This window comes from Phalacrocorax aristotelis, chromosome 2 (genome assembly GCF_949628215.1).
Source record: "Phalacrocorax aristotelis chromosome 2, bGulAri2.1, whole genome shotgun sequence".
Taxonomy (NCBI): domain Eukaryota; kingdom Metazoa; phylum Chordata; class Aves; order Suliformes; family Phalacrocoracidae; genus Phalacrocorax; species Phalacrocorax aristotelis.
The window spans coordinates 96,183,212-96,208,200 of NC_134277.1; the positions used below are offsets into that span (position 1 = coordinate 96,183,212).

Consider the following 24,989-nt stretch of genomic DNA (forward strand, 5'->3'; position numbering starts at 1 on the left):
CAAACACTCTGAACTGGCCAGTCACACATGGCTGAAATGCTACCATCTCAGTTGTTTAAAATGGTGACTTGGACTTTTAGTAAAACTTTTTTTTTTTTTAAAAGAGGGAAACAAATGGTAAGAAATATACCAATTCGTTACTCACAGTAGGAATGTATTAGACCATGCTAGCGTGGTTAAGTTCATTTCCAGAAGCCACTCTAACAGGAAGCTACTGGAGCTGGAGGGATAAATGAACTAGATAAAAATGAAATCACCTTGAGGTGGCCCCAGCAAAGGCTGTACCACCAGTTCTCTGCAGCCACAAGACAGCCTCCATGCAGATATTAACAAAAACCTTTGTTTATAAAGCAGACAAACAAAATCAGCAAGGGGCTCTTTGTCTTAGAAGAATTTTATTTCACAATGAAAGTGAACACAGGAGCAGAGAATTCCCACATACTCACCACACTTCAACTAACTATTCAATCAATATTCAATTAAACCTAAACCACCAACATTGATACCAAGGGTTCTGGCCATTTAAAAAGCGACTAAGTCACTAGAGGATCGGGTTTTGCTGTCCTAATTCCCTAATTCTATCCATCTGTTCTGTCCCCATATCCCTAATTCCATCACTAGTAGAAGCAATGTTTCTCATTTCCAGACTTGGACAACAGAGTCAACAGCTAACTCTGGTTTTTCTGTTGGAGCAAAGTTATGCAAAGCCAAACTCTGACGGTAGTGACAATTTTGCTGCCTAATGGCTTTTAAATGACACGACAACTCAGCTGACTTCAAAGTCACACACATGTAGCCAGCAGAGCCTTTAACCACACCAAACAACACTGTACCAATGACGCAAGGAAGACAAGTGTCAACTCTCTTGTTCAGCTGCGTTGATTCAGAAAAAGACAGCATGTGATGAAGTTTATTCAGGCTGAGCAACAAAGCACATATGACTGTTGATAACAGCCAGAGAGTCTGTAGACTGAGAGTTTTTCATCTCACTGTATAGAAAATACCATATGTTGGGGGAAAACAAGCATTCAGATGAAGAGAGTGATAAGCTGAATGCTCAATCACTCGCCCATCACGCATACTGAAGATCTTAAATTATACCCTCTTTTTAAATCTTGGATGAAAGACCAGGAAAAGTTGTTTATCTGAACTGTTGGCTTTTCAACATGGTTTCCCACAATATCCTTGCACCCAAGCGGGGACAATTTAGTCTCGATGAGTGGACTATCGCAGGTGAAAAACAGCTGGATCACTGGACTATTTGGAAACCAGTTATAAGTGGAATTCCTCAGGGATCTACGCAGGAACCTATCTTGTTTAACACCATCTACCACACGGAGGAAGAGATGGAACACATCTTCACTGACTTCTTTGAAGACACCAAGCTGGGGTGTGCAGTCGACTTGTGCAAAGGCAGGACACAAGGACGCTAACAAACTGGAGTTCAAGAAAGGGCTGTGATGGTGCTCAGAGGGTGGGCTGTATGTCCCATCAGGAAAGGCTAGGGAACTGGGCTCAGTTAGTCCAGGCAAGAGAAGGCTGAGGGTACGTAAGAGCAGCCTTGCAATACCTATTGTGTTGTTACTGAAAAGTCAGAGGCAGGCTCTTGAAGATCAGAGACACTGAATATCAGCTGAACTAGTGAAGGTTCCAGGTCGTACGTGGAAAAAAGTTACACTATGAAGGTAATCAAACATTGGAGCAGGTTACCCAGAGAAGGCATGGTATGTCCATGCTTGGAGGTTTCCAAGACCTGATTGAATAAGGCCCTGAACAACCATGAATGAACTTAGTGATGATCCTTCTTTGAGCAGGAGGCCGGACTGGATAGCCTCCTTAGGTCCCTTCCAACCTATGTAATTCTGTAGCTCTGTGATTTGTCTGACCTTTCAGTTTCCCTTTCAGTTTTACCTGTAACTTGCTAGAATTTCTAATACGGATTCAACATGTTGCACTAACATATGCTCTAATGCTACCTACATTTCAAAGAGTACTTTTTCACCTATTTTAATTAAACTAGCTTGGAATCTGCATCCTTTTATTTTGCGGGGCGGGGGGGGAGGAGGATATGGCAGGTGACAATTCTTTTTTAATTCCAAACAAAACCACCGTTGAATCATCTCACAAGTGTCTCCAGGCTTGATTCTCTACTCCCAACAGGAAAAATTAATCTGTTGTAACTAAAGGTCAAGAACAAAAGCAGTAGACTGCTTGACCCTGACACACAAAAAGGTTTGGAAGCATGCTGTTTTGTGTCAGTGTCTAATTCTTGAATGCTGTGGTGAGTTAACCTTGGCTAGCCACCTGGTGTACCTACCAAGCCACTCACTCTCCTCTGCCTCAGCAAGACGGGAAAGAAAATAAGATGAAAAGCTCATGGGTTGAGACAAGTACAGGAAAAACACTCACCAAGTACCATGACAGGCAAAACAGACTCGACTTGGGGAAGATTAAATTTAATTTATTGCCAATTAATAACAGAGTAAGATAGTGAGAAATAAAAAAAACCTAAAACCACCTTTTCCTCACCCCTCCCCTTCTTCCCAGGCTCAACTTCACCCCTGACTCTTCTACCTCCTCCCCCTGCAAAGTGGCTCTGGGAAATGGGGGTAGCAGTCAGTTCGCAACACTTCATCTCTGCTGCTCCTTCCTCCTCATGCTGTTCCCCTGGCTCCAGCATGGGATCCCTCCCACAGGATACAGTCCTCCAGGAACTTCTCCAACGTGGGTCCTTCCCATAGGATACAGTTCAAAACCCACTCCAGCACGGTACCTTTCCATAGGGCACAGGCCTTCAGGAACAGACTGCTCCAGCATTTGCCCCCACTGGCCACAGCTCCTTCCAGGAACCTGTCCCAGCATAGACTCTCCACAGGCTGAAGCTTACTTCAGGGCACACACACCTGCTCCAGCATGGGGTCATCACATGCTGCAGGGGGACAGCCTGCATCACCATGGTCTTCACAGGTTGCAGGGGAATCTCTCCTCTGGTGCCTGGAACACCTCTTCCCTCTCTCCCTCCACTGATCTTGTTGTCTGCAGGGCTTTCTTTCATATTTTTCTTGCTCCTCTCTCTCACAGCTGCTATGCAGCTGTTTCTTACCCCTTCTAAAATGTGTTATCAAAGAGGTGCTACCAATGTCACCGATGGGCTCAGCTTTAGCCAGCAGCAGGTCCATCTTGGAGCCTTCTGGAACTGGCTCCATCTGACACTGGGACAGCTTCTGGCATCTTCTCACAGAAGCCATCCCTGCAGCCCCCCTGCTACAAAAACCTTGCAATGTAAACCCTGTACAAATGCCTACCCTCCCTTGCAGACTCCACAGTCTTGACCTTAGTATCCAAGCTTCTCTTACCTCACGTACGGATTACTACACCTTCAGTATAAGATTCGAAATAGCCAGTGTTCAGGGCAGGGAGTCGCCTTAGTCACTGTTACCGTCCTAGCTCAAGACAAGGTTATCTTATATCTGCCATACTCATCATTACTGAAAGGCAATACTCTCTACTCACAATACAGAGCACTGAACTCCTGTCCCCAATGAGTGATAAAAAACTCACGCTCTGAGGAACAGGATGTCTCCTTTGTAGGTCTCTCATCCCTCCTCTCTACCCCCAACATTCAGAGAAGGACATGACTCTACTCTGTTATTCAATAACTGTGGGCATTCAAAGACAATTTAGAAAACACAAACATTTACTGACACTATCAACCCACCAAAATATAGGTTATTCTGATGTGACAGCACTCTCTCCTTCCTGCTCAGAGATTCTGTGCAAAGTGAAATGCCAAGACTCCATGGGCCACAGAGTGTCAGTGGGGAGCACACATGTGCCTGCAAGCAACACCAAATGCTTTCCAGCCTCATTTTCACAACATGCAGGCGCTGCAAAAACTTGTGTGTTTGAAATTGTCCTTCCCCAGCCTGAGCTATTCTCTCATTCCCCGTGAATCCATTTTCCCCAGTGAATCATGAAAACAAAAAACTTAAACCACAATATGACAAATATTTAACACTTTAAAAGCATTTTTAAAGCTTTATGTTACTTTAAATGTAAACGTAGGTTTAGATTTATTACCTCCCAACCCATGCGAGTCAAACTCTCTCCACTTCCCCCACACCCTAATTTAAGCTTCCTGCAAGTGAACAGACATAAGATTGACAGTTTGTTGGTAACAAGCCTTTCCTGACTTTGTGTGTAACTCATACTGAATTAATGCAGTTTTGTTTACAATGCAGCATTTAGAAACAAAGCATTTTCTCATGTTATGTTCCAGTTGTCTTCTAGCTTTCACCACTGCTAAAGCTGCTGGTTGTTTACAGATAAACCGTAAACTAGGGTGAGTATTAAACTTTAGGAATTTGCTGAAGCACAAGGATAATGGTAGACATCAAACTCAAACTATTGTCTCTGGTATTCTACTCTAAAATGTCTGTACAGTCAAGTATAAGTACATGAAAAATGGAAGCTTAAGTACACAAAGCACTCAAAAAAAAAAAAGGAAAACAAAAACCAAAACCCACCATTGGTGTAATACATCTAGTTTCCAAGACACACAAGATCAAATAACAATTTTCAGAAAGGTGCACATCTAATCAACCGTTTTAACCCAACACAGTCAACGCTTAAAGCGCCGTCATCCAGAGGGCTGCCAGTTGTTTCCAAGACCCTGGGAGGGATACACGGATGAAGGAATGAGTTATGGCTTATTTACCTTTTGGATACTGACCACAAAAGCCTGGGAAAGCATCCCTCTGTAAGATAACTAACATTCCACTTCTCTCATGGAGAGGTTATGCTACAAGTGATTTATTCTGGAGTAACTTCTGCACCTTCGAAAGAGGAGGTTCTCAGGAAGTGGAGCAGTCATGTCACATAGGAGGTCTGCAAGGTAACCACAGCCGAACATCTCTGCTGGAACTACTATGGCTAAGCTCCTTATGCTATTAAGCCTTAATACTAAAAACTACGTTAAACACACATCATTTTCCACTGCATAATGTGACTGATTTACCAAAGATTAAAAAGGGTTCAAAGGGCATACCAAAGACACTGCTCAAAATATAGAAATCCCTAACAAAAATAATCTACCGACAGTACTGAATCTAACTTACCAAGATGAATAAGAACTGACTGTACTATGTAGAGTACTCAGTGGTGTTTTTCACTAGTGATGATTACATCATATTTAGAGATGAGAATTTACACAAATTGCAAACATATTCCTCACTTTGGAAGCTACCAGCAGGTATGCTGCACTATTTACAAAACTTTATAAGGAAACAAGAACTGCCTTATTTACATATCAGAACAAGCTGGTGCACATTAACACTGTGTAATGGAACAGACATCACATGCGTTTTTATCACGCACTAAAACCACAACTTAACTTTTTTCAATAGCTGTAGATGGCATCTGTATTCTTTGCACTTTGTAGCAGCTCAGCTATTGATCCCATATTCTTTTTCCAGCACCTTGATAAACTGATTAAATCTTACTTAGTTTTCTCAGACAGGGTGCGCTAGTAGAGCCAAATAATCTTTTGTTCGTGTAGTGCTACGATAATACAAAAGGAGTACTTGTCTGTATTAAACATAGCAGGCAGATCAGCTACCTGGCAAAGAACACATGCAATACATGTAACACCTCACATGCTACTGATCCAGAAACTGAAGCATGAGAAAGTCACTGCTGTGAAGTAGAGGAAAAAGACTTCAACTGAAAGGAGTGAGGGCTGTAACTATGTGGAGCATTTAAGAGTCAAGAGAAGACAGCAATAAAACTGAGAAGGGAACAGGAACCACAGAAGCAGGTATAAATTTTGATGTGTACAAGGTACAATTGAGGAATGCAACCTGGGGAAGAGACAATGTGGAGAAAGACAGGAAACCTGCTGGTCATCTTCTACTAGCCTGGGACCCACATGGATTGCTAGTATTAATATAACAAACACCTTTCTCTATTAGATGGTATATACACTTTACCGAGTCTTACAAGATCTGTTTAAGGTCATGAATTTATCTTGCTGCCTGATCCTTCAATGTCCAGTACAACCATGCCTTAATGGTGCCTGGTTGGGAACCATTACCGTGACCTAGATGCTTATACTACAGGCCTCGCATAGCTGTAAGGCTTGAGAGGAGACATTCTATCTAACTTTTGCCTAAACCGTTACTGTAAGTTTAAGCTACTTAAGAAGAACTTCTTTAATTACAAAAACAAATGTAAAAACCAAAACTGGAGGGCTCACAGAGGGGAAGTAGATGGCATTAGAAAAATAAAGCAGACAAGATATTTATGGATAGATTTATCAAAACTGATAAAATTTTTTCCAAAACTAACAAAATTCTTGCACGTGTAAATAATTGTACTAGAGAACAGATTGCAAGACAAGAATCAAGGTACAGGAGGGAAATGAATTGGGCAATCATTTGGCAGGAGGCCCTGAATCAACAGCCCATACTCAAAGGATTGCCCAAGCAACACATTGCCCAGACAAACAGCTCCAGAAAATTGTGCAACAAACTCTGAAGTGCCAGTGCCTCAAATTAAAGAGAAAGGAAATACAGCTCTCATACAACCCACTACGCTGCTATGGCTTCCAAACACAAACTCATGAGCAACTCAGGTTTTGTGCTTGAGGTTCACAACACATGCCCGCTACTGAATAGCTGGACTTAAAGGTTGTTATTAAATTACTATTGGTTCCAGACAAAAATAGCAGGTGTAGAGGTATGGCATACTACTGCTGAAAGACAATAATTAAGCAGCAACTAAGACGAAGGTAGGGAGATAATCAGTGGTATACTAGTCAGAATAGAGGATTATTTCATATTAAACATATTGAGCACAGAGATTTGGACTACGCTGCTGAAGCCGGCAAGCCAATGTTTATCCTCAAAAAATAAACACAGTGTATTGGGTTTGCGTGGCAAGGTTTGGGTAGCAGAGGGCCTACAGGGGTGGCTTCTGTGAGAAGCTAGAAGCTTCCCCCATGTCTGACAGAGCCAATGTCAGCCAGCTCCAAGACAGACCCGGCACAGGCCAAGGCTGAGTCAAATCAGCGATGGTGGTAGCACCTCTGGGATAACTTATTTAAGAAGGGTAAAAAAAAAAACCTGCACAACTGCAGCCAAAGAGAGAAGTGAGAATATGTGAGCATAACAGCCCTGCAGACACCAAGGTCAGGGAAGGAGGGGGAGGAGGTGCTCCAGGTGCCAGAGCAGAGATTCGCCTAGCCCATGGTGAAGATGATGATGAGGCAGGCTGTCCCCGGGCAGCCCATGGAGGTCCATGGTAGAGCAGATATCCACCTGCAGCTCATGGGAGGCCCCATGCCAGAGCTGGTAGATGTGCCCTGAAGGAGGCTGTGAGCCCATGGGAAGCCTGTGCTGGAGCAGGCTCCTGGCAGGACCTGCGGTGAGAAGAGCCCACGCTGGAGCAGGTTTGCTGGCAGGACTTGTGACCCCGTGGGGGACCCACACTGGAGCAGTCTGTGAAGAACTGCAGCCTGTGGGTGGGACCCCACACTGAAGCAGGGGAAGAGTGTGAGAAGTCCTCCCCCTGAGGAGGAAGGTGTGGCAGAATCAACACGTGAATTGACCCCAACCCCCATTCCCTGTCCCACTGCGCCGCTGCAAGGGAGGAGGTAGAGAAAATTGGGGGTGAAGCTGAGCCTGGGAAGAAGAGGCTGGTGAGGGGAAGGTGTTTTAAGACTTGGTTTTATTTCTCATTAACCTACTCTGATACGATTGTTAATAAATTAAGCTAATTTCCCCAAGTTGAATCTGTTTTGCCCATGATGGTAACTGCTGAGTGATCTCTCCCTGCCCTTATCTTGACCCATGAGCCCTTCATTATATTTTCTCTCCCCTGTCCAGCTGAGGAAGAGAGTGATAGAGCAGCTTGGATGGGCACCTGGCATCCAGCCAGGGTCAACCCACCACAGTCAGTCTTCTGTTGTGAATATATATAGTCTTTACCAACTCTTGAAGCCACATACAGGGATTACTGAACATACTCTAAGAATTCACGAGCTCGCTACTGCTTTCAAGTTTCGTGCATCCTATTACACTGAACTTGAATTGCCATCCATCAGAGAAAGTCCTTCTGACAGAGATGCCGATTTAATGAAATACAAGGAGTTTAAGACAAAACTGCTTCTAAGGAATTCCCAGCTCCCCAAAGTAGTCAAAAGTGTGCATGGGTGCACATGTGAAGATACCTACACACACTTGAGAACTCACTTTCTTAGCCCCATTTCAGTCAAGAAGCTGATTTGAAGCCATGAAGCCTATAAGGACACTAAGGATTCCCCCAACAGCACTATTAGAATTCCATTATTAGGAAGAAATTTCTCGTCATTATGGGGAAGATTGAAAAAAAAAAAAAATCCCCAAAAAGATGCCTAATAGAACTCTGCCTAGACTTCAGCTCCTTGATAGGAAGAAAAGCCAGACTGCAATCCTGAAGCCAGAAAGATTACCGTGCTCCCTAGGACAAAGCCCAAAAGACTACTGGTGCTGATGCTGAACAAAGCATTCTTGTTCAAAGGGACATGACTGTGTTTTTTTCTTTCCCCACCTCTCCCCCTACACATTGGAGGTATATTAACTAACTGCAAAGCATGCTGCTAGAGGATGTTAAAGCATCTCCACTGAATTCAGAGAGGTTTCACATCTATACATGCACACTCACAAGCAAAATAAAAGAAAATAATGTAAAATTATCAAAGGACAGAAGGCTCCAATATATCCTTTGTCTTGTGGAGGGAGGGAGGGAGAACAGCCAACTACTGAAAACCTTTAAGTGTAGAGATTCTCATGGTTTCTCTGAATAACCCACTCCAGTGCTACACTATCTTCCCAGTGGAGAAATTTTTCATAATGTCCAATGCGAACCTCTCAAACTGAAAACAGGTCTTTGTCTTGTTACATCATCTGCTAATACCAAGACATGCTTGGCTCCATCATCTCTGTAACTGCCCACCAAATAGCTGCAGACTGCTATTGGATCACCCCTTAGCCTATTCTACATTGGGCAAAGCCCACTCCCCTCAGCCTCCCCTTGCAGGTCACATGGACCACCCTGGTACTCATTCAACTGAAACATCTGCAGTTTCTTGACATTTATTTTAAACTAGTGGGCTCAAAACAGGTGTTGCTGATGAAGGGTCATCAGTGCCAAGTACAGAGGAACAACAATTTCCCTTGGTCTGCTGGTCACACTCCTAATGTAGCACAGTACCAGATTTAGTGACAATGACAGCACACTACTGGTTCATATTCAACTTAGTTTCAACCATAAGCCCCAGTCCTTTTGAGCAAAGCTGCCACTTAGGCCATCAGTTCCCAGCCTATACTGATTCACAGTATTGTATGCCTCAGGTGCACAACTTTGTTCAACTTCATGAAGCCTCTGATGGCCCAGTCCTTAAATCTCTCAAGATCTCTTGGAATTTATCCTTTGCCATACATCATGTCAGCCACTCCCACTAATTTAGTGTCATTTGTAAATGTATGTCATCATCCAAATCACTAGGTATTGAAAAATATGGACTCCAGAATCAACCCTTGGCATACTGCACTGAGCTACCAGCTGGATATCGAGCTATTGATAACGGTCCAGCTGATTTTCAACACATTAAGCAGATTGTTCATCCAGCCCATACTTCCCTCAACTTCTAAATGACAATGTAGTTGAAGACAGTGTCCAAAACCTTAGTAAACTCAAGAAGTAATATATTCACTGTTCTTCTGTCATTCACATAGCCAGCCATTTTGCTACAGAAGGCAAGAGACGGGGTAAGCATACTCTTGTTAAATGCACACCAACTATTAAGTACTAATTTCTTCACCACTTATTAGGAAATGGAACCCAAGCCGAGATAAGCCATAATCCTTCCAGGGACTGAAATGAGGCTGTCAAGCCTATAATTTTCAGAGTTTCTCCTGACTTTCTTACAGACGGATAAAGTCTTTTTCCATGATTTTTCACCCTGCAGTCACATTGCCAACTCTTTCAGCTTCCTAAGGTGAATTCAATCCAGCAGCATAGATCTCAGTGTATCCGGTTGCTTTAAGTAGATGTTAACCTGTTGCTCCCGAATGATCTGCCCATCTTCTTCCCAGTCTGCACCAGTGCATACAAAGGGATGAGAACTGGCTCTCACCTGCCAAGACCAAGGCAAGAAAAGCATTGAATACACCAATCTTTCCCACACCATCTATCACTAGGTTGTCTCCCTCACCCCATCAGAGGATCTGCACTCTCCTTGAACTTCCTTTTTCTACTAGCATACCTGTAGAAGTCCTTCTTGTTAATCTTCATTAGCCCTAACTCTGGCTGGCTTTGGCCTTCCAGTTTTCATCCTTAAATACCTGAGTAATGCTTTTATACTGCTCCTCTGTTGCTGGTCCATATTTCCACTTCTTATATGTTTCTTTTTTATGGCTTTGTTCATCAAGAAGCCTCTTGCTCAGTCAAGTGGACTTTGTGCTCAAAGTCCTGATCTTCCTGGAAAATGAAATGGTCGTCTCTTGAGCTGTCTATGCATTTTCTTTGAAAAGCTCTTTAAATTTTCTTTTTAAGCCCATTATTGACTACCTCCCCAGGGATTCTAATTTAGTAAATCCTCAGTAAGCCACAGTCCACAGGCCTGATTTTACTGCTAAGCTTCCTGGACTTCTCCAAATCCTGAACTCAGTCACCTCATGATCATTTAAACTTAAGATCCACCAGCTTCTTCCACTGTTGTGGTCAAATAGGTCAAACAGAGCATTAGCCCTGGCTGCTAGAAATTCATAATCTACACCTTCTAGGAACCTCCAACATTGTCTGCCCAAAGTTTTGAGGCTCTCTGAGCAGATGTCTGGATGGCTGAAACCGTCTGTGAGGCCAATAGGTGGAAGACCTAGTTGTTTGCAGAAAGCATTAACCACAACTTCCACCTTGTCAGGTGATCTGTAAAAACTGCCAAACAGCATTGCTTTTGTTCCTTCCCCTCTGATTCTGCCCCACAGACTCAATAAGCACGTGTCTGCATTCATACTAGAGCTGTGTGCAGACAAGGAGCTACCTAGAGCGCAGCTTTCCCTCTCTTCCTTCCGATCCTTCTTAAACAACCTACACCTATCCGTGACTCTCTTCCACCCATACATGCAACCTCACCATGTTACAACCCTGCAACTCTACTGGATAAAACATTAATTTTGGAATATGTCCAATTCTATGAAAAGAAAGGCATAAACAGAAAACCATGGCAGAAAGTATTTGTGCCTTTTAAAGGGGATTGACGTACAACATTCAGATATTTAACTGGAAGTGTTCATTTTGTTACTCAATTTAATTAAAAAAACCCAAACATTTTTTATTTCTCCAGTGTTTGTTTCTGCCAACAAGTACTTCAGGGCAGGAGATAGTTACTGTAGATTGGTTTTACAAACAAGCATGGGACAAGTACTTTCACTAAGAAGTTTTTGACCCTTCCATTCACTGAATAGGTGTTTCAGTTCCACCCAGTAACTCCCAGTTCTTGAGATAATTTGAAAGGGCTGTGGAGACTGGAGAAGACTCCAATGACTAGGGAAAAGCAAGCTCTGCATGCGTCTTCTAAAAGGGTAAAAATACAAACTGAAGAACTACAGGTTGGTCAGCTTTGCTTCAACTGCAGTGAAAATCATGAAACATATCATCTTGGAAAATACTATAGGGCACACAAAGATGATGATGGGGAAAAACACTAGCATGGATTACCAAGGGTAAATCATGCTTGATCACCCTGATTAGCTGCTATAACAAAATTACTAGATCTGTGGATGAGAAGAGAGCAGCTGTTGTTGCTTACCTTGAGTATACAACTTTCAATAGCTGTCACTGACATCATCCTTGAATCCAAGTTGGTACATTAGAGTCTAGATGGGTTAATTACCAGCTGGCTGGATGACTGGGCTCAAAAGGCAGTAGTTATCAGTTCATACTCTACCTAGAGGCCAGTTATAAGTAGAGTTCCGCAACTGTAACACATCATCATTGAGTTTTTGGAAATCATCGAGCTGGAGGGGTGCAGATGACATCCTCAAGGCAGGGCTGCCATTCAAAGCACCCTAGATGGACTGGCAGAATGGGCCAATAGGAACCACATGAAATTGAAATGTAAACAAAGTTCTGCTCTTGGGACAGGCTAACCCTCTGCTGCGGTACAGTCTGGGGTGTGATTAGCTGGGGAGCAACTCTGCTGAAAAGGACCTGAGGCTCCCAGCAGACGGCAAGTTGAACCCAAATGAGAAGTGCGCTCTGGCAACAATGAAGGCCAACAAGCATACTGGACTATATCGACAGGAGCACAGCTGGCAGACAGAGGGAACTCACTATTCCTCTTTACTCAGCACTTGTTGGATCACATCTGGGAGACTGCATCCAGTTTTGGGACAAGAATGACATTGATAACTAGAGTAAGTTCTGCAAAGGGCCACCAGTCGTAAGGGGATTGCAACACCCACCCTGCGAAGAAAGGCTGAAGGAACTGGACTCATTTAGCAGAGAGAAAAGATGGCTTTGGGGGACAGAAGAGCGATCTTCTCATGTCTAAGAAGAAGTAACTGCAAAGACAGAGCCAGGCTCTTCACCGAGATGCATGGTAAGAGAACAAGACGCATTGAAATAGGAAAGGTTCCAACTAGACGGACTAAAAAACTTCTCACTAGGCTGCCCGATGAGGTTGCAGAATCTCCATTCTTCTAAGTTTAAGACAGGACAAAGCCCTCAGTCTGAATTCAGACAAAAACCTGGTCTAAATTCGGTTTTGACTCTGCTTTGAATAAATTTAGAATATCATTGCAACTCACTCAACTATGAACGAAAGAATCTAGTAAGGTCTCTCATAACAAGAATATTCTCTAGTTAATACTAAGCATTTTCCTATCTAAGTTCCTCTGAAGGGACAGTTTTGGACAGCAACTCTACCTCTTTATATACCACAGAATTTTTTCTTCCACCAGAGAAATCCAATTGGTTTTGTAACTTCTGGATTTTACAGTTCAGTAGCTTATACAGTATTGCCCTATGACACGTCATTACAGCCTCTAAACTTACATCAAAGAAAAATCTGAATTCAAAGACAGAAGGAAAACACCTCTCCATATTAAGATATCAGTATCCATATCAAGAGAGTTCAAGGTCATTAAAAAATAGATCAGAATGAGTATCTGTATCTACTGATAGAAGGGGGGATTTGAAAATACTTCCAATATTTTAAAAGCAGTTCTGTATTGAGAAGAACAGAAACACCATTCAATGCATTGCAACATAAGACACATGAGAACATACACCACAGTATTCCCTGCTCATCCCCAAAGGAGGAGGGTCACTCTTTCAATTCCTGATCCTTTTTGACAATAGAAAGGCTAATAAAAATACTGTGCTTACCAGCAGTCAACAGAACAATGCTTAATGTATGCTCAGAGATATCTGTAGCGAACGGCATTTTCTGCTGGAAAGAAAAAATGGCATTTTCTGCAGAAGGCTGGAATAACTAATTTCAGAATAACAATGAACAACTCTGTGAGGTATCTCTTGATTTGCAGATACTCCACGAAGCATCTGCTTTACTGGGTTTATAATTCTGTCCAGAAGGGGCCAAGGTGGGAATCTTTCTGCTCTATTATAGATGGGGGAATCACATGCAATTATACCTCAGCAACACGAGCTTCAAAAATGCCTGCTGGCTTGCTTCTTCCAGAGATGCAGAGTGCTCCAGGACCCTGCACCTGCACAGCCTCGCTGTCAAGCAGGGGGAACATTCCACGGGTGTCTGAACGGCTTAGAAATCAGCAGTTAAAACAAAGATTTGCACTGTTAATGCCAACCCACCTTCCATATGCCGTTTTTCAAGAATTCCTACTATTCAAAAGGAAAAATAATAAATTTCTTTTCCTTTACCAACCTAAGATACCAGAAAAGCAAAGTTACTTCTGTAACTAATTCTTCTATGAGAAAAGTTACCACTGAAGTGGAAAACAGCAGTATCCAAAATAAATCCTCATAATAACAGTGGCACTTCAGTGAGATAAATACAAAGAGAAAAGCTCCCTAAATATAAAATGGTCCACTCCAAGAAGGCAGTTTAAGTAAGCCCTTCCACCCTACGGGATCCTATCTCTACTCATTACTAGCAAGCAAATGCACACTAAAAAGAACAAAGGGAAAAAACCCTCTGATATACAAATCATGTACAGCGTTCCCTTAGAACAAAGGTCCTGGAAAAATATTTTTTAAAATTTACTTATTTATTCTCAATCTGCCTTAGAGGAGGGTTGATTTGGCTATGAAATGTTATAGCAAATAGTATGAAGACAACTGCATATACAAGTTAGGAGCCTATTGATATACTATTTTTATCATCCTGCTACTTAAATAAAAAGCCAAAATTCTGAACTGCTACTTTCTCTACCTTGTGGCCTCTATCAGAGTAGATGAGGACTTCTGTCTTTCCATAGTTAGAATGGGTTACTTCTGCAAATGCTCAATATTTTGGGTTTCACTGTAAAATACTTGGCTTCTCTTTACAGAAGTCTGTAATAGATGTTACTTTTCTTTTTCCCCCTCAGACAAGGACATTTCAAGTATTTCCACAGGACATATTACTTACAAGGTTTCCACGGGGATCCAGGTCTCCCACTTAAGAGTCCAAATGACCACAATGCCAAAGATACATCTGAAGGGAGGATTAGGATGGATGTTACCTCATCTCAAAGCCTGTTCCTTCTGTTTCAACACAGCAATTAACCCAGAGGTTGAAAGGAAACCTACAGGTGAGGTATAGTTCAATCTTAATAGGCTCCCAACATAAATTTCCCTAAATACTCTCATAAACAAGTTAGAATATATGACCTAAAATAGAGTGATGTGGGGACTCATCTGGTTAATCAACTGTACTCACAAGACAGCAGCTAAATAATTAGCAGAAGGGCATTTGAAGTTATTTTCTGGATCTGATTCTTTCCAACAGTTTAATTAGTGGTTTGGATGACAGAATGAGTATGCTTTTAAACATTTATAGATGGCATCAAGAGAGACCCATAGCTCAAATAACTTTCGGCAAAGTGTCCAAAATAAACAATTTGGTACCTATATTTTTTTTTAAAGATTACACTTAAAAAAAATCAAAGTGGTACTAGTAAAGCATCAACCAAAAGAGGTTTAAACATAATCCCCCACACCAAATATAAAATACTATACAAAGGATATATATCAATGAAGCAGTACAGCAGAGAACGGAGTGCTCACAGTGGATTAAACACTGCATGTGGCCAACGTTAGACTGTTGCCAAAGGAAGCAAGTCCCATTTCTAGGAGGCATGTTATCCTAGACAATCAGTGAGGTCTGGAAAGCAATTGTAGTTCCTTGGCGCTAATAACACATTACAGTTGGAATCCCATACTTAGTTTGGGGCTCCATGTTTTAAACTGCTGACAGATAAAAAGAAAGCACCCAAGAGAGAACTGCAAGGATAATATATGTGCCTTATGAGGAACAAGGAACAAGTAACAAGGTTGCTTGGATATTTGTCTCAAAAATGCAAAAGGCTACCCTGCCTACCACCTAGGAACCCACAGCCCAACCACAACAATCTAAACATACACTCTCTCGATACACAGAAGCATGTTACGAAGAGGACAGCAACCAGCAAGGTTCTGGATGGAAGAGGAAAGTTTAAATTTGCAGCTGAGATTATTTGGATTAGAATAAAGCTTTAAACAGACCACTACAACAAACGAACAATATACCCAATAGTGTTGTGGGATCTCTTGCCTTTGATGATTTGCAAGAACAAGACTGACAACTCCAAAGAGACTTGATTCTGCCCCAGTATCATGGGCAAATGAACACCATCACTTGTATTTCTGTGGTCCAAAAGGCTTTTGCAGTATTAAGTACCTGATATCTTCAGAGTTTGTTTGTTCTTTAACAAATGCTCACATTAGGAACAGAATTAGAACAGTTGAGGTTGGAAGGGAGCTCTGGAGGTCTTCTGGTCCAATCCCCCTGCTCAAGTAGGGCCAACTAGAGCAGGTTGTCCAGGACCGTGTCCAGGCAGCTTTTGAATCTCTCCAAAGATGGAAACTCCACAGCCTCTCTGAACAACCTGTTCCAGTGCTTGGTCACTCTCACAGTAAAAAAGCTTTTCCTGATGTTCAGACAGCGCCTCCTGTGTTTCAGTTTGTGCCCTCTTGCCTCTTGTCCTGACACTGGACACCCCTGAAAAGAGCCTGGCTCCGCCTTCCTTCCATCTTACCAATGCATATAAATACCTGAAGGGAAGATCCCCGCCCGAGCCTTCTCTTTTCTAGGCTACACACTCACAGCTCTCTCAGCCCTTCCTCCTATGACAGATACTCCAGCCCCTCAATCACCTTAGCAACACTTCACTCAACTCTCTCCAGTACCTCTGTATCTCCCTTGTACTGGGGAGCCCAGATCTGGATCCAGCACTCCAGGTGTGGCCTCACCTATGCTAGGCAGAAGGAAAAGATCACCTCCCTCAACCTGCTGGCAACATTCCTCCATGCAGCCCAGGACATCATCAGCCTTCTTTGCGGCAAAAGCACATTGCTGGCTCATGTTCCAATTTGTGTCCACCAGGAACCCCAGGTCCTTTCCTGCAAAACTGCTTTCCAGCTGGTGAGACACCTGGGGTTATTCCTCCCTAGATGCAGGACTTGGGACTTGCCTTTGCTAAGGGACAGGAACAGGAAGGGAAGACTTCCTACCAAATAACCAAAGGACAAGACAGTCTATGACTCCTAACAAAGATAAAAGATTAAAAGGTTTCTAGATTCTGTGTCCCTACCACTGCTCTAAGAAGAACTTGAGAGAGGGGACACTCACTCTTTCTGTGCTTTAGTGCAAGAGTTAGGAGTCACAAAATGCAAATAAAGTCCTGACAGATCAGTTCATACCACTGAAGTCTCACCCACACCTACATGAGTATGGACAATGACACACAGCATTTAGGAATATTTTAGAAGCAGAAGAGACTGAAACATTCTTTTCTTCTTGTTTATTTCTCTTTTTAGTTTCTATTTAATAATTTTTTTTCATCCTTTTCAGTAGGTTAGCTTTAAGGTAGATAGAACTTCCTTTCTATAAGTTATATTCTTTTCAAGGCCAACTTGAGCAACGTTTCCCAACTGTCTTATTTTATACTTTATTCGTTCTCTATTTTCTTCTCAATTTTTCACTACTTACAAAATGTTTCTTCTGTTCTCTGCATCATTTCAACTACAAACTCCTTACAGATCACATTTACCTTGCTACAACTTACACTTCAAGATCTTGTCAAGCCTGTTCTTCAACATGCACACACCTTCAAGCTAAATGAAATATATTTAAATGAAGTCTAAAATTACTACTTGATAAAACAGCGCTGCACTTGTACAGTGTCTCAGGTGTGACTCATACCTGGGAGCCAATAGACATGCATGCCACGATCAAATATAAGCAAAACAAATGCTATCAAGATTTAAAAGAAACACACAAACACAGAGGTTGGTATTTGCAAGGCAGCCCAAAGGAGTGTGCACCCAACTGAAATGAAGTGAAATTTGGGCACACACCACCACGCTCCAAGGCACATATCTTTCAGCTACGCTTCAGGTTCAAATAAAGAATAAATTAAAAAAAAAAATTCAAGGCAATAACCTACAGAAATAACTGAGCACTGGGAGGCAGGCTTCCGATTTTAAACTCCAGCTTTTCCTATTGCTTCAGTCCCTTATTTTTCCAATTCGTTAAACAGCTGTCTGTGAAGTTTTGAGATGTAAACAACGTAGAGCACAGGCAGATGTCTATGCTGCTTTCAATTAAGCTTGCAGGAAGTCCAAATAATTTCATTGGGCACAGTTATAAAAAGCTGTACTTGTTCCCAATATTATTGCTAGTAATAGTTTTCTTATTCTGGGTCAGTGTGCATGTCTGTCTGCTTTCAAGTACAGAAGTAAATTCTCAGTTATCACTCTGCTGTTTCAACACCCAAAACTCAGATGGAGAAAATCAGGTTTGTAATGATTCTTTCTACATTAGTTTCTCCTGTGTATTACACTCTGCTACAAGCAAGCTATGACTGGTAGAAGCCTGCTGTATTCCAGGTTTATTTAATAGCACTGAGTTTGTATTTCCTCCAACATATGAGGAACATTTCTTGATAATACACATCAGATAATCCTGGCATGTGGGTTCATTTCTCACCAAAGCACTGCTCCTTTATTACAAGCAATCAGGCCAGTTTCTACACACTCAAAATGCTCTAATTTACTGAAACTTGTAACTTCTCTATTACCTGGGATTTGAGCACCTTTACTGGCAGAAGAGTATTTCATACCACTCTGGTTTATTTTGGGGAAAAACATATTTATCTGTGCTAGCTATGTCATTGTTCTTATGGCCCTAATTATCTCAGTAATTTGTTCTCATATATGAAAGCAAAAAAGGAAAAAAAACCCTGTTAAGCTGTTTTTTGTTTTTTTAACTGCTGTCAGCTTTCAGGAAAAGATTTACTGTATTCAGAAAATCAAACCGACATGTAATTATTTATATGGAATAAGATTAAGGGTCCTTTACTCTAAGAGTGTAACTCCTTAACGTCTTAGAGTAAGTACATGAAGAAATTCACCAAAATGAGTTTTCTTCAAAATTACATAAAAAGATAAGCAACGCCTCCTGGCATGTGTGTCATTTAGGAGTAGAAAAAAGAGAACAATCAGGAATCAAAACAGGTGTCACTAGTAAGAGCTGTAGCGTAAATGTCTTTTCAAATTGCACACACAGAGCACAAGAACAAACAACATTCCAGCCTCATTCAAGTTTAAATTAAGATTCAGAATACCTAAGGGCTGGTATAAAAGCATCCATTAATTCAGCCTTTTTTAAGGGGAGGAGGGGGGAAGACACAATCTCGCATTTATTTAAGCAGCTATTCCAAGAAAACTGATTATCTTGCTAAGGGAATGTTAATTCTTCTAGCTTTTCGTTCAGCAACTGAACAACAAGACATACATACCTGTATTACATAACAGGATTGAGGCATGCACTCAAAAGAATAAAAAACTTTTTGGATGCCTTCAGCAAAATTTTATTTATACGGTAAGAGATTAAAGAGATGGAAGCGTTTGTACTGCTAGCTCCTTTCAGTAGATCATAGCACAAGCGCACAGCGAACATGCTGGAGATTTGTCAGAGTACCTCAGAAGCGGAACACCACTAGAAGTCTGCACCTTAGCTTGAAACATAGCAAAACCTACCCTTTAAGTACATATGCAGGTTCTGAAACCCCATCTCGTTATCACAGGCACGCACGGCACCTGTACAAATTATAAAATTCCTTGCCAAAGGCCATTTGTGATGGCAGACAAGGTTAAAAACCTATCTGCAACCGATATGCCAATTTTGTGTAGATGGTGCTGTGATTTTTTTTAATCCATACGCAAACATTTAGCCATGAAATAAAATTAAGTCCGCAGCCCAATTAGCATAAAAATCATTATGTGTTTCTGTTATGTTCTGGACGGCTAATTATCATACAATAGATTACATTATGACATGAAAAGGCATATACCAAGGGTTAGAATTGCAAAATTTAGCTGCAGTTTCCATGTTTATCAGAGGGCAGGGAGGAGATAAGGGAATCAAACCCTCATCTTGGTTTCAATGCCCAGCAACATTCCTCTGTTCTGAACCTGTGCTCACCACAGCAGCTTCTGTGCTTTCACTCACTCTTGGTAAGTGCAGAATACGGTACTGCTTTGTAAGCATGAAAAAAGCTCCCCACCATTACCCCTCTTCAGTAACCGGGTCTCTATAAAGAAAACACGTCTCTCTGGATTCCCTGTCTCCCAGGCGAGCACCTCAGACTTTTCAGACAGTATCCAACTTGCATTGTCCATGGAGACTGCTCACCTCTGCAGAGCGCAGGCTCTACAACGTCTCAATCGACCCAGATGTGCGTGGCTTTTACATAAAGGCAGCTTAGTCTCTTCTGTCCCCCTTCCCTTGCTAATGCCTCATCTCAGCATCATCCGTGCCGAAGAAACGGGGGCAGGGGAGGAATGCAAGCCAAGTAAGACTCGCACAGTCCGAACCACAGGTTGTGTAAGATCTGTTCCCTCACATTCTGCCTACACTCTTATCCCACTTGTGGCAACAAATAGTAAATCTCAAAGTCTGCAAGATAAGAATCGGTTGAGTCTTAGCTACCTTTAGCCACCTAAATAATGACAAAAGAGCTGGGCGCCTGCTGAATTATTTTGGGGAAAGGAACACCCAGGATGAAGCAGCAGCCCCGCAGACATCCAATACACAAACACTTTTTTACCCAGACAGAAGCTGCCGTGACTTCTTTTTGAAGTGGAGAAGAGCATCTCTGTTAGCTAGCAGTCTCCTTGGACAAACCAGGAACAAAGTCCTCATTTGCTCATGCTTTTCCCTACCAACAAAACTACAGACGTAAAGATCTCCCAGGTGTAAAAGCGACTTGGGGAAGACTGAGTAAAACTAATATCCTGGTTTAAATGAAATGAAACCAACATGCTAAGCAACAGCAAGAGTAGGAAAAGGGCACAGAAGGATCACAGCAGCACCTTAACCCAAGTTAACTAAAGCAGACAGTGGCTTACCTAGCTCTTCAGACTGAATTGATTTCAGGGAGTAAACTTCAAGAATGAGCAACTGAAAACAGTGCATTAACAGGGCTCAGAAATGGCTTACTATATAGGTTGCAATATTGGCAAGATAAAAATTGCTGAAGACACAGGCACTGGAGCTAGCCTAGAACATCCCTCCCAGAAATTTTTAAATAGTGAAAGGTAAAGGAACAGCTCAGGGGAAAACCACCTACTTTTATCAGTAATGCAATTTTGCAAGAGGTTTCCATTGCATAGTCAACCTGTCTTGGTCTACTCTCTTAACAAACCAGTTTCCAAAATGGAAGACAGTGAATCTGAGGGGCATCTAAATGCTGTTGACTGCTACACTTGCACTGACTCCCTACTTTCTCCACCCCCCCTCAAAACCATGCTTAGAAAGAAGTAGGCATAGCAAAGACTGATTCAACGAAGGCAGTCTGAAGCTTGACACCTGCTTCAGAGTGCAAAGCATGATATTTGCTGTACAGAGAATCAGATCTACACCGGATCTGAACTGTGGAAGAGAAATTCATCATGGTTGGCTGCATATCATCTGCCAAGATAGTATACCAGATCCGTTGTTTGCTCTGGGCAGGTGAAAGGCCTATTGAGATATTACTGTTTGCACTGCCTGTTTGCCTCCTGACAAGGGTGGAGCACTGGAAAAAGCAAGTCCCAGCTTGTTGGTACTGCAGTAAACTCAAATACTCATCTTACTCTGGCTCTGTCCAGAAATTTTAGCTGCGCCTTCCCAACTTCCACGTACAGTGCTGTGGAGTCAAATGGCTCTCTGGGACCAAGAACTAGTAGGAAATAGGACCTGAAACATGGTTTCAAGGAGGGGAATGCAAAAGCATATAGGCTATATACGTAACGCTACTTGACAAAAAGAACACAATCTCTGTATGCCCAAAGTGAGTCATAAAAAAAAACCAAACATGGATCCGTGCGGGTAAAAATACCCAAATACAAACTACTACAATTCACTGACATTAGCAATGACATACTTTCACCACAAACCCCTATTTAAATAGCCGTCCTAAGACCACTCACATTTAGTATCAAGGCTGATAGTATGCCACCAGATCAACTTGCTCAGATCCCTTAATTAAGGGGACATACCACAACTTTTCCTTACGGGTGTTTTTCCCTCCCTGCCTCCCACCTCCTTAACTCACACCCTTTAGGAAAATACAATCATCATGCAACAGTTCAACATCCTTCCGGTGTCACAAGCAACTATCTTACATTTTCAGTATGAACGAACACTGGCCTTATACTGATTTCTAAGGCCCATTTACAATACCGTTCTTTCCTAGTTCATTTGCTTTCAATAGGGCTTCATTCTCAATTCAAATGACAAATTGCTCCAGCAACCACAAATACACATGGCTTCCTCAAGGGTGGCATTTTTAGGTTTAGTGGATCATTTTAAATTGACAATGTTTCAATTACTATATATCAATATATACATTTTAATTACTTTGGAAGACCTGCGCAAAGTAGACAAGCATTCAACTTTAATACATAAATATTGCAGCCAAGAGGGATGTTTTAGCTATCAAATAGAGTTCATACTGTTGATTTGTTTCATCTTTGATGCACCTTCCTGGCAAAAAGCTTCTAACAACATGAACTAAAAGAACATAATCTCTTGAACATCAGGAACAAAACCAACTCTATTGACCTGAATCTGTTCCCATCAACTGACTTTACCTGAAAATTGGCACTCATGCTAAATGGACAATATAAATAACAGCATTTAATAACTGGTGTTTCCTGTATAAGCTGTGTCTACTTTTCCAAATCACTCTATAACTGTTTTTGTTAAAGTAATGATCTTACTCAGATATCGCACCCTACTAAGTACTTTCCTTCTTACTCATTTTGGGCTGCCAGAATTCTTCATTTCAGAAGAAAGCTGGTACAGTCATCCCAGTTTCTCAATGAAATAACATCATAATATGTACTTTATCTTTGCTGGACTTTCAAATTTTACAAAGTGCTTGTGAAAACCTTTATAACTAGACATCACAATTACTGCAGGAGGGAGGGGGGAGGAAGGAGAATCATGGAAGGAATATGTTACAGATGTCCCTTGCATGCATTTATTAGCAAAGCGTAACATCCAGTGTGATTAGTCAGGAAGCACGAGTCCTGCTTCATTCTATGACACTGGCAGAAGTGCACTGAGGTGATGACTATCAACAAAGTGAGCTTGTGATCTGGAGCCATTAAAAGGTACGCATGTGCTGCAGCCAGCCACCAAAGTCACATTCTTCTTGCCTTTGCCCTTCCTCTCACTTTCACTGCTCTTTTATTCATGTGACATTTTAAATTAACACAAGGTTCCCAACCTTTACACCACACCTTCCACAACAGAGGCTGTACTCTCACTAGTTTCCAGACACCTTTATGTCAACCCTGATTTTAAAAACCATTAGCCTAAAATTAAGGAAAAAAAAAACCACCCCAACTCCAACACCAGAAAATGCAAGCACAACAGTTCAGCCTAACTTATATAAAGAAAAGATTATCTGGCTGTCTATAACAGAATCTCTGTAATAAAGGCAGCCAGAAATTATTTTACTACTACTTGAACACAGCAGATGATTATCCTAATGACAGCAGTCAAGTTTTCCCCTACCAAAGAATCTTTCTTTCAGGAATGCAAGTCTGACTTTGACCACAAACATTTTCTTACTTCCTCCACTTCTTCCCTCAAACTAAACAAGTACATCCTGGACAGTGGAAGAACAAAGGCAATTTTTTTTTCTTTTTCTAAACAAACTCATCAATTATCTTCCCAAGTTCAGGTTTGCTTTTACATCAAAGACAGTTTTCCCAATGCTGTGCTAAATACTGGTGCCAGTTTATTTATCTACCGATTTAAGTTTTTATCACTCTATAGATCTTTAGGTCCCAGAGCTGTGCTTGGAGCTTCCTTTGCCCAAAGCAAGTACAGGATGCATCAACATAAAATTAAGATAGGAAGTCAGGAAACAGTCATTAAAAATTCATGTGAAGAGCACAACAGCTTCAAGGAAGGGAATGTAAAAAACCAAAAATCGTTAAGTGTCATGAGTTTGGTTTGTCATCACAGCCCATCCCCAAATGAGTCATAGTAACTTAAAACACAGATCATTAGACAGTCACAAAGAATACATAATGAAGTTTTATTGGAACAACAGGTGCGCTTTAGCATTATTAGAGTAAAAACACCAAGTTACTGCATTCTATGAGCGTAAGATCACTGAGGAATGCAGTAGATTTTATTCAAATTTACCAAGTGTTTATGTATTTAATAAAAAAACCTTTCCCAACTCACATCATCTCACTTTTGCACCTATTTCTATGCAAGTTAGCAAACACTGTCTAACTCTCAAGGGTGTGGAAAAACACACACTTGACAATCTCAGCTGATCTTTTTTTTTCCGTAAAAGCATGCAGCAAATTGAAGACACGTTATTTTTTGTCAAGACTGGTGCGTGAGTATGCAAATTCAATGTGTCAAAAAGAAGAATGACTATGCAGAGTTGCATGGTTGGTAACATTCTTTCTTACTGTTACAAACAAATTATGATAAATTACACAGACTTCCAGTACAGTTAATGCAACCTCTGCCTTTAATACAAAAATATAAGAGTTCATCTTTGTTTAGAAAAAGGCACTCAAAATAGATTGCTATAAACCATTCACTTTCTAACTTTGGTATTTTGCCATGAATCTTTTCATGTGTTAATGCTTAACATTCCATTTAACTAAATCCAGATATCACTAAGGTTCTAAAAAAACAGTTTAACCCACCTTTTGACTGTTATTTTTTTTACTGAGCTTCAAGATATGGTCTTATTCACTAGAAGGCCTAAGCAGAACAACTTGTCAGATCTTTCCTCCCAGGTTAAACAAACTCTGCCAAACTTCAAAGCATCACAAAGGTGTCTACTACTTGACTGTCTGAGTAATACCTTATTTGTCAAGTCTCCACAGAAGCCAGTTTACAACATTTCTCCTCATCTAATCAAAACAAATACAACAGTCCTGCTTCACCTAAAGTATTGTCTAAAATTACATTAGCAGTCTCAGGCTGGCACCATCATTCTCCTGCCTTTGTTCTTAAAAGACACTTTATAGATGACAGTCATAAGTTATACCCTCCACAGGAACAAAATTTCCTCCACAGGTTTGGTTTTTGAACAAGCCAGATTCCTCAAAAACAAGATCCCAGATAAAGTTAAGACATGAGTGGTAAACACTTCTTCCACGCAACCCCATCAAGTATCAAAAACACGCTTCATGTCATAAAA

The 24,989-nt window shown here is 41.4% G+C and overlaps 1 protein-coding gene across 6 annotated transcripts in view; it reads right to left on the minus strand.

The window, feature by feature from the left end:
• The window catches only part of EPB41L4B (erythrocyte membrane protein band 4.1 like 4B), a 190,292-nt gene that overhangs the window by 145,763 nt on the left and 19,540 nt on the right, over positions 1 to 24,989 (minus strand). Inside the window, exon 2 of one of the 6 annotated variants that reach the window (XM_075084414.1) lies at positions 14,651 to 14,716. The exons of the other annotated variants lie outside the window; for them this stretch is intronic. The gene's annotated coding sequence lies outside the window, so the exon portion shown is untranslated. The remainder of the gene's footprint in view (positions 1 to 14,650; positions 14,717 to 24,989) is intronic. 6 annotated transcript variants of the gene reach the window in all.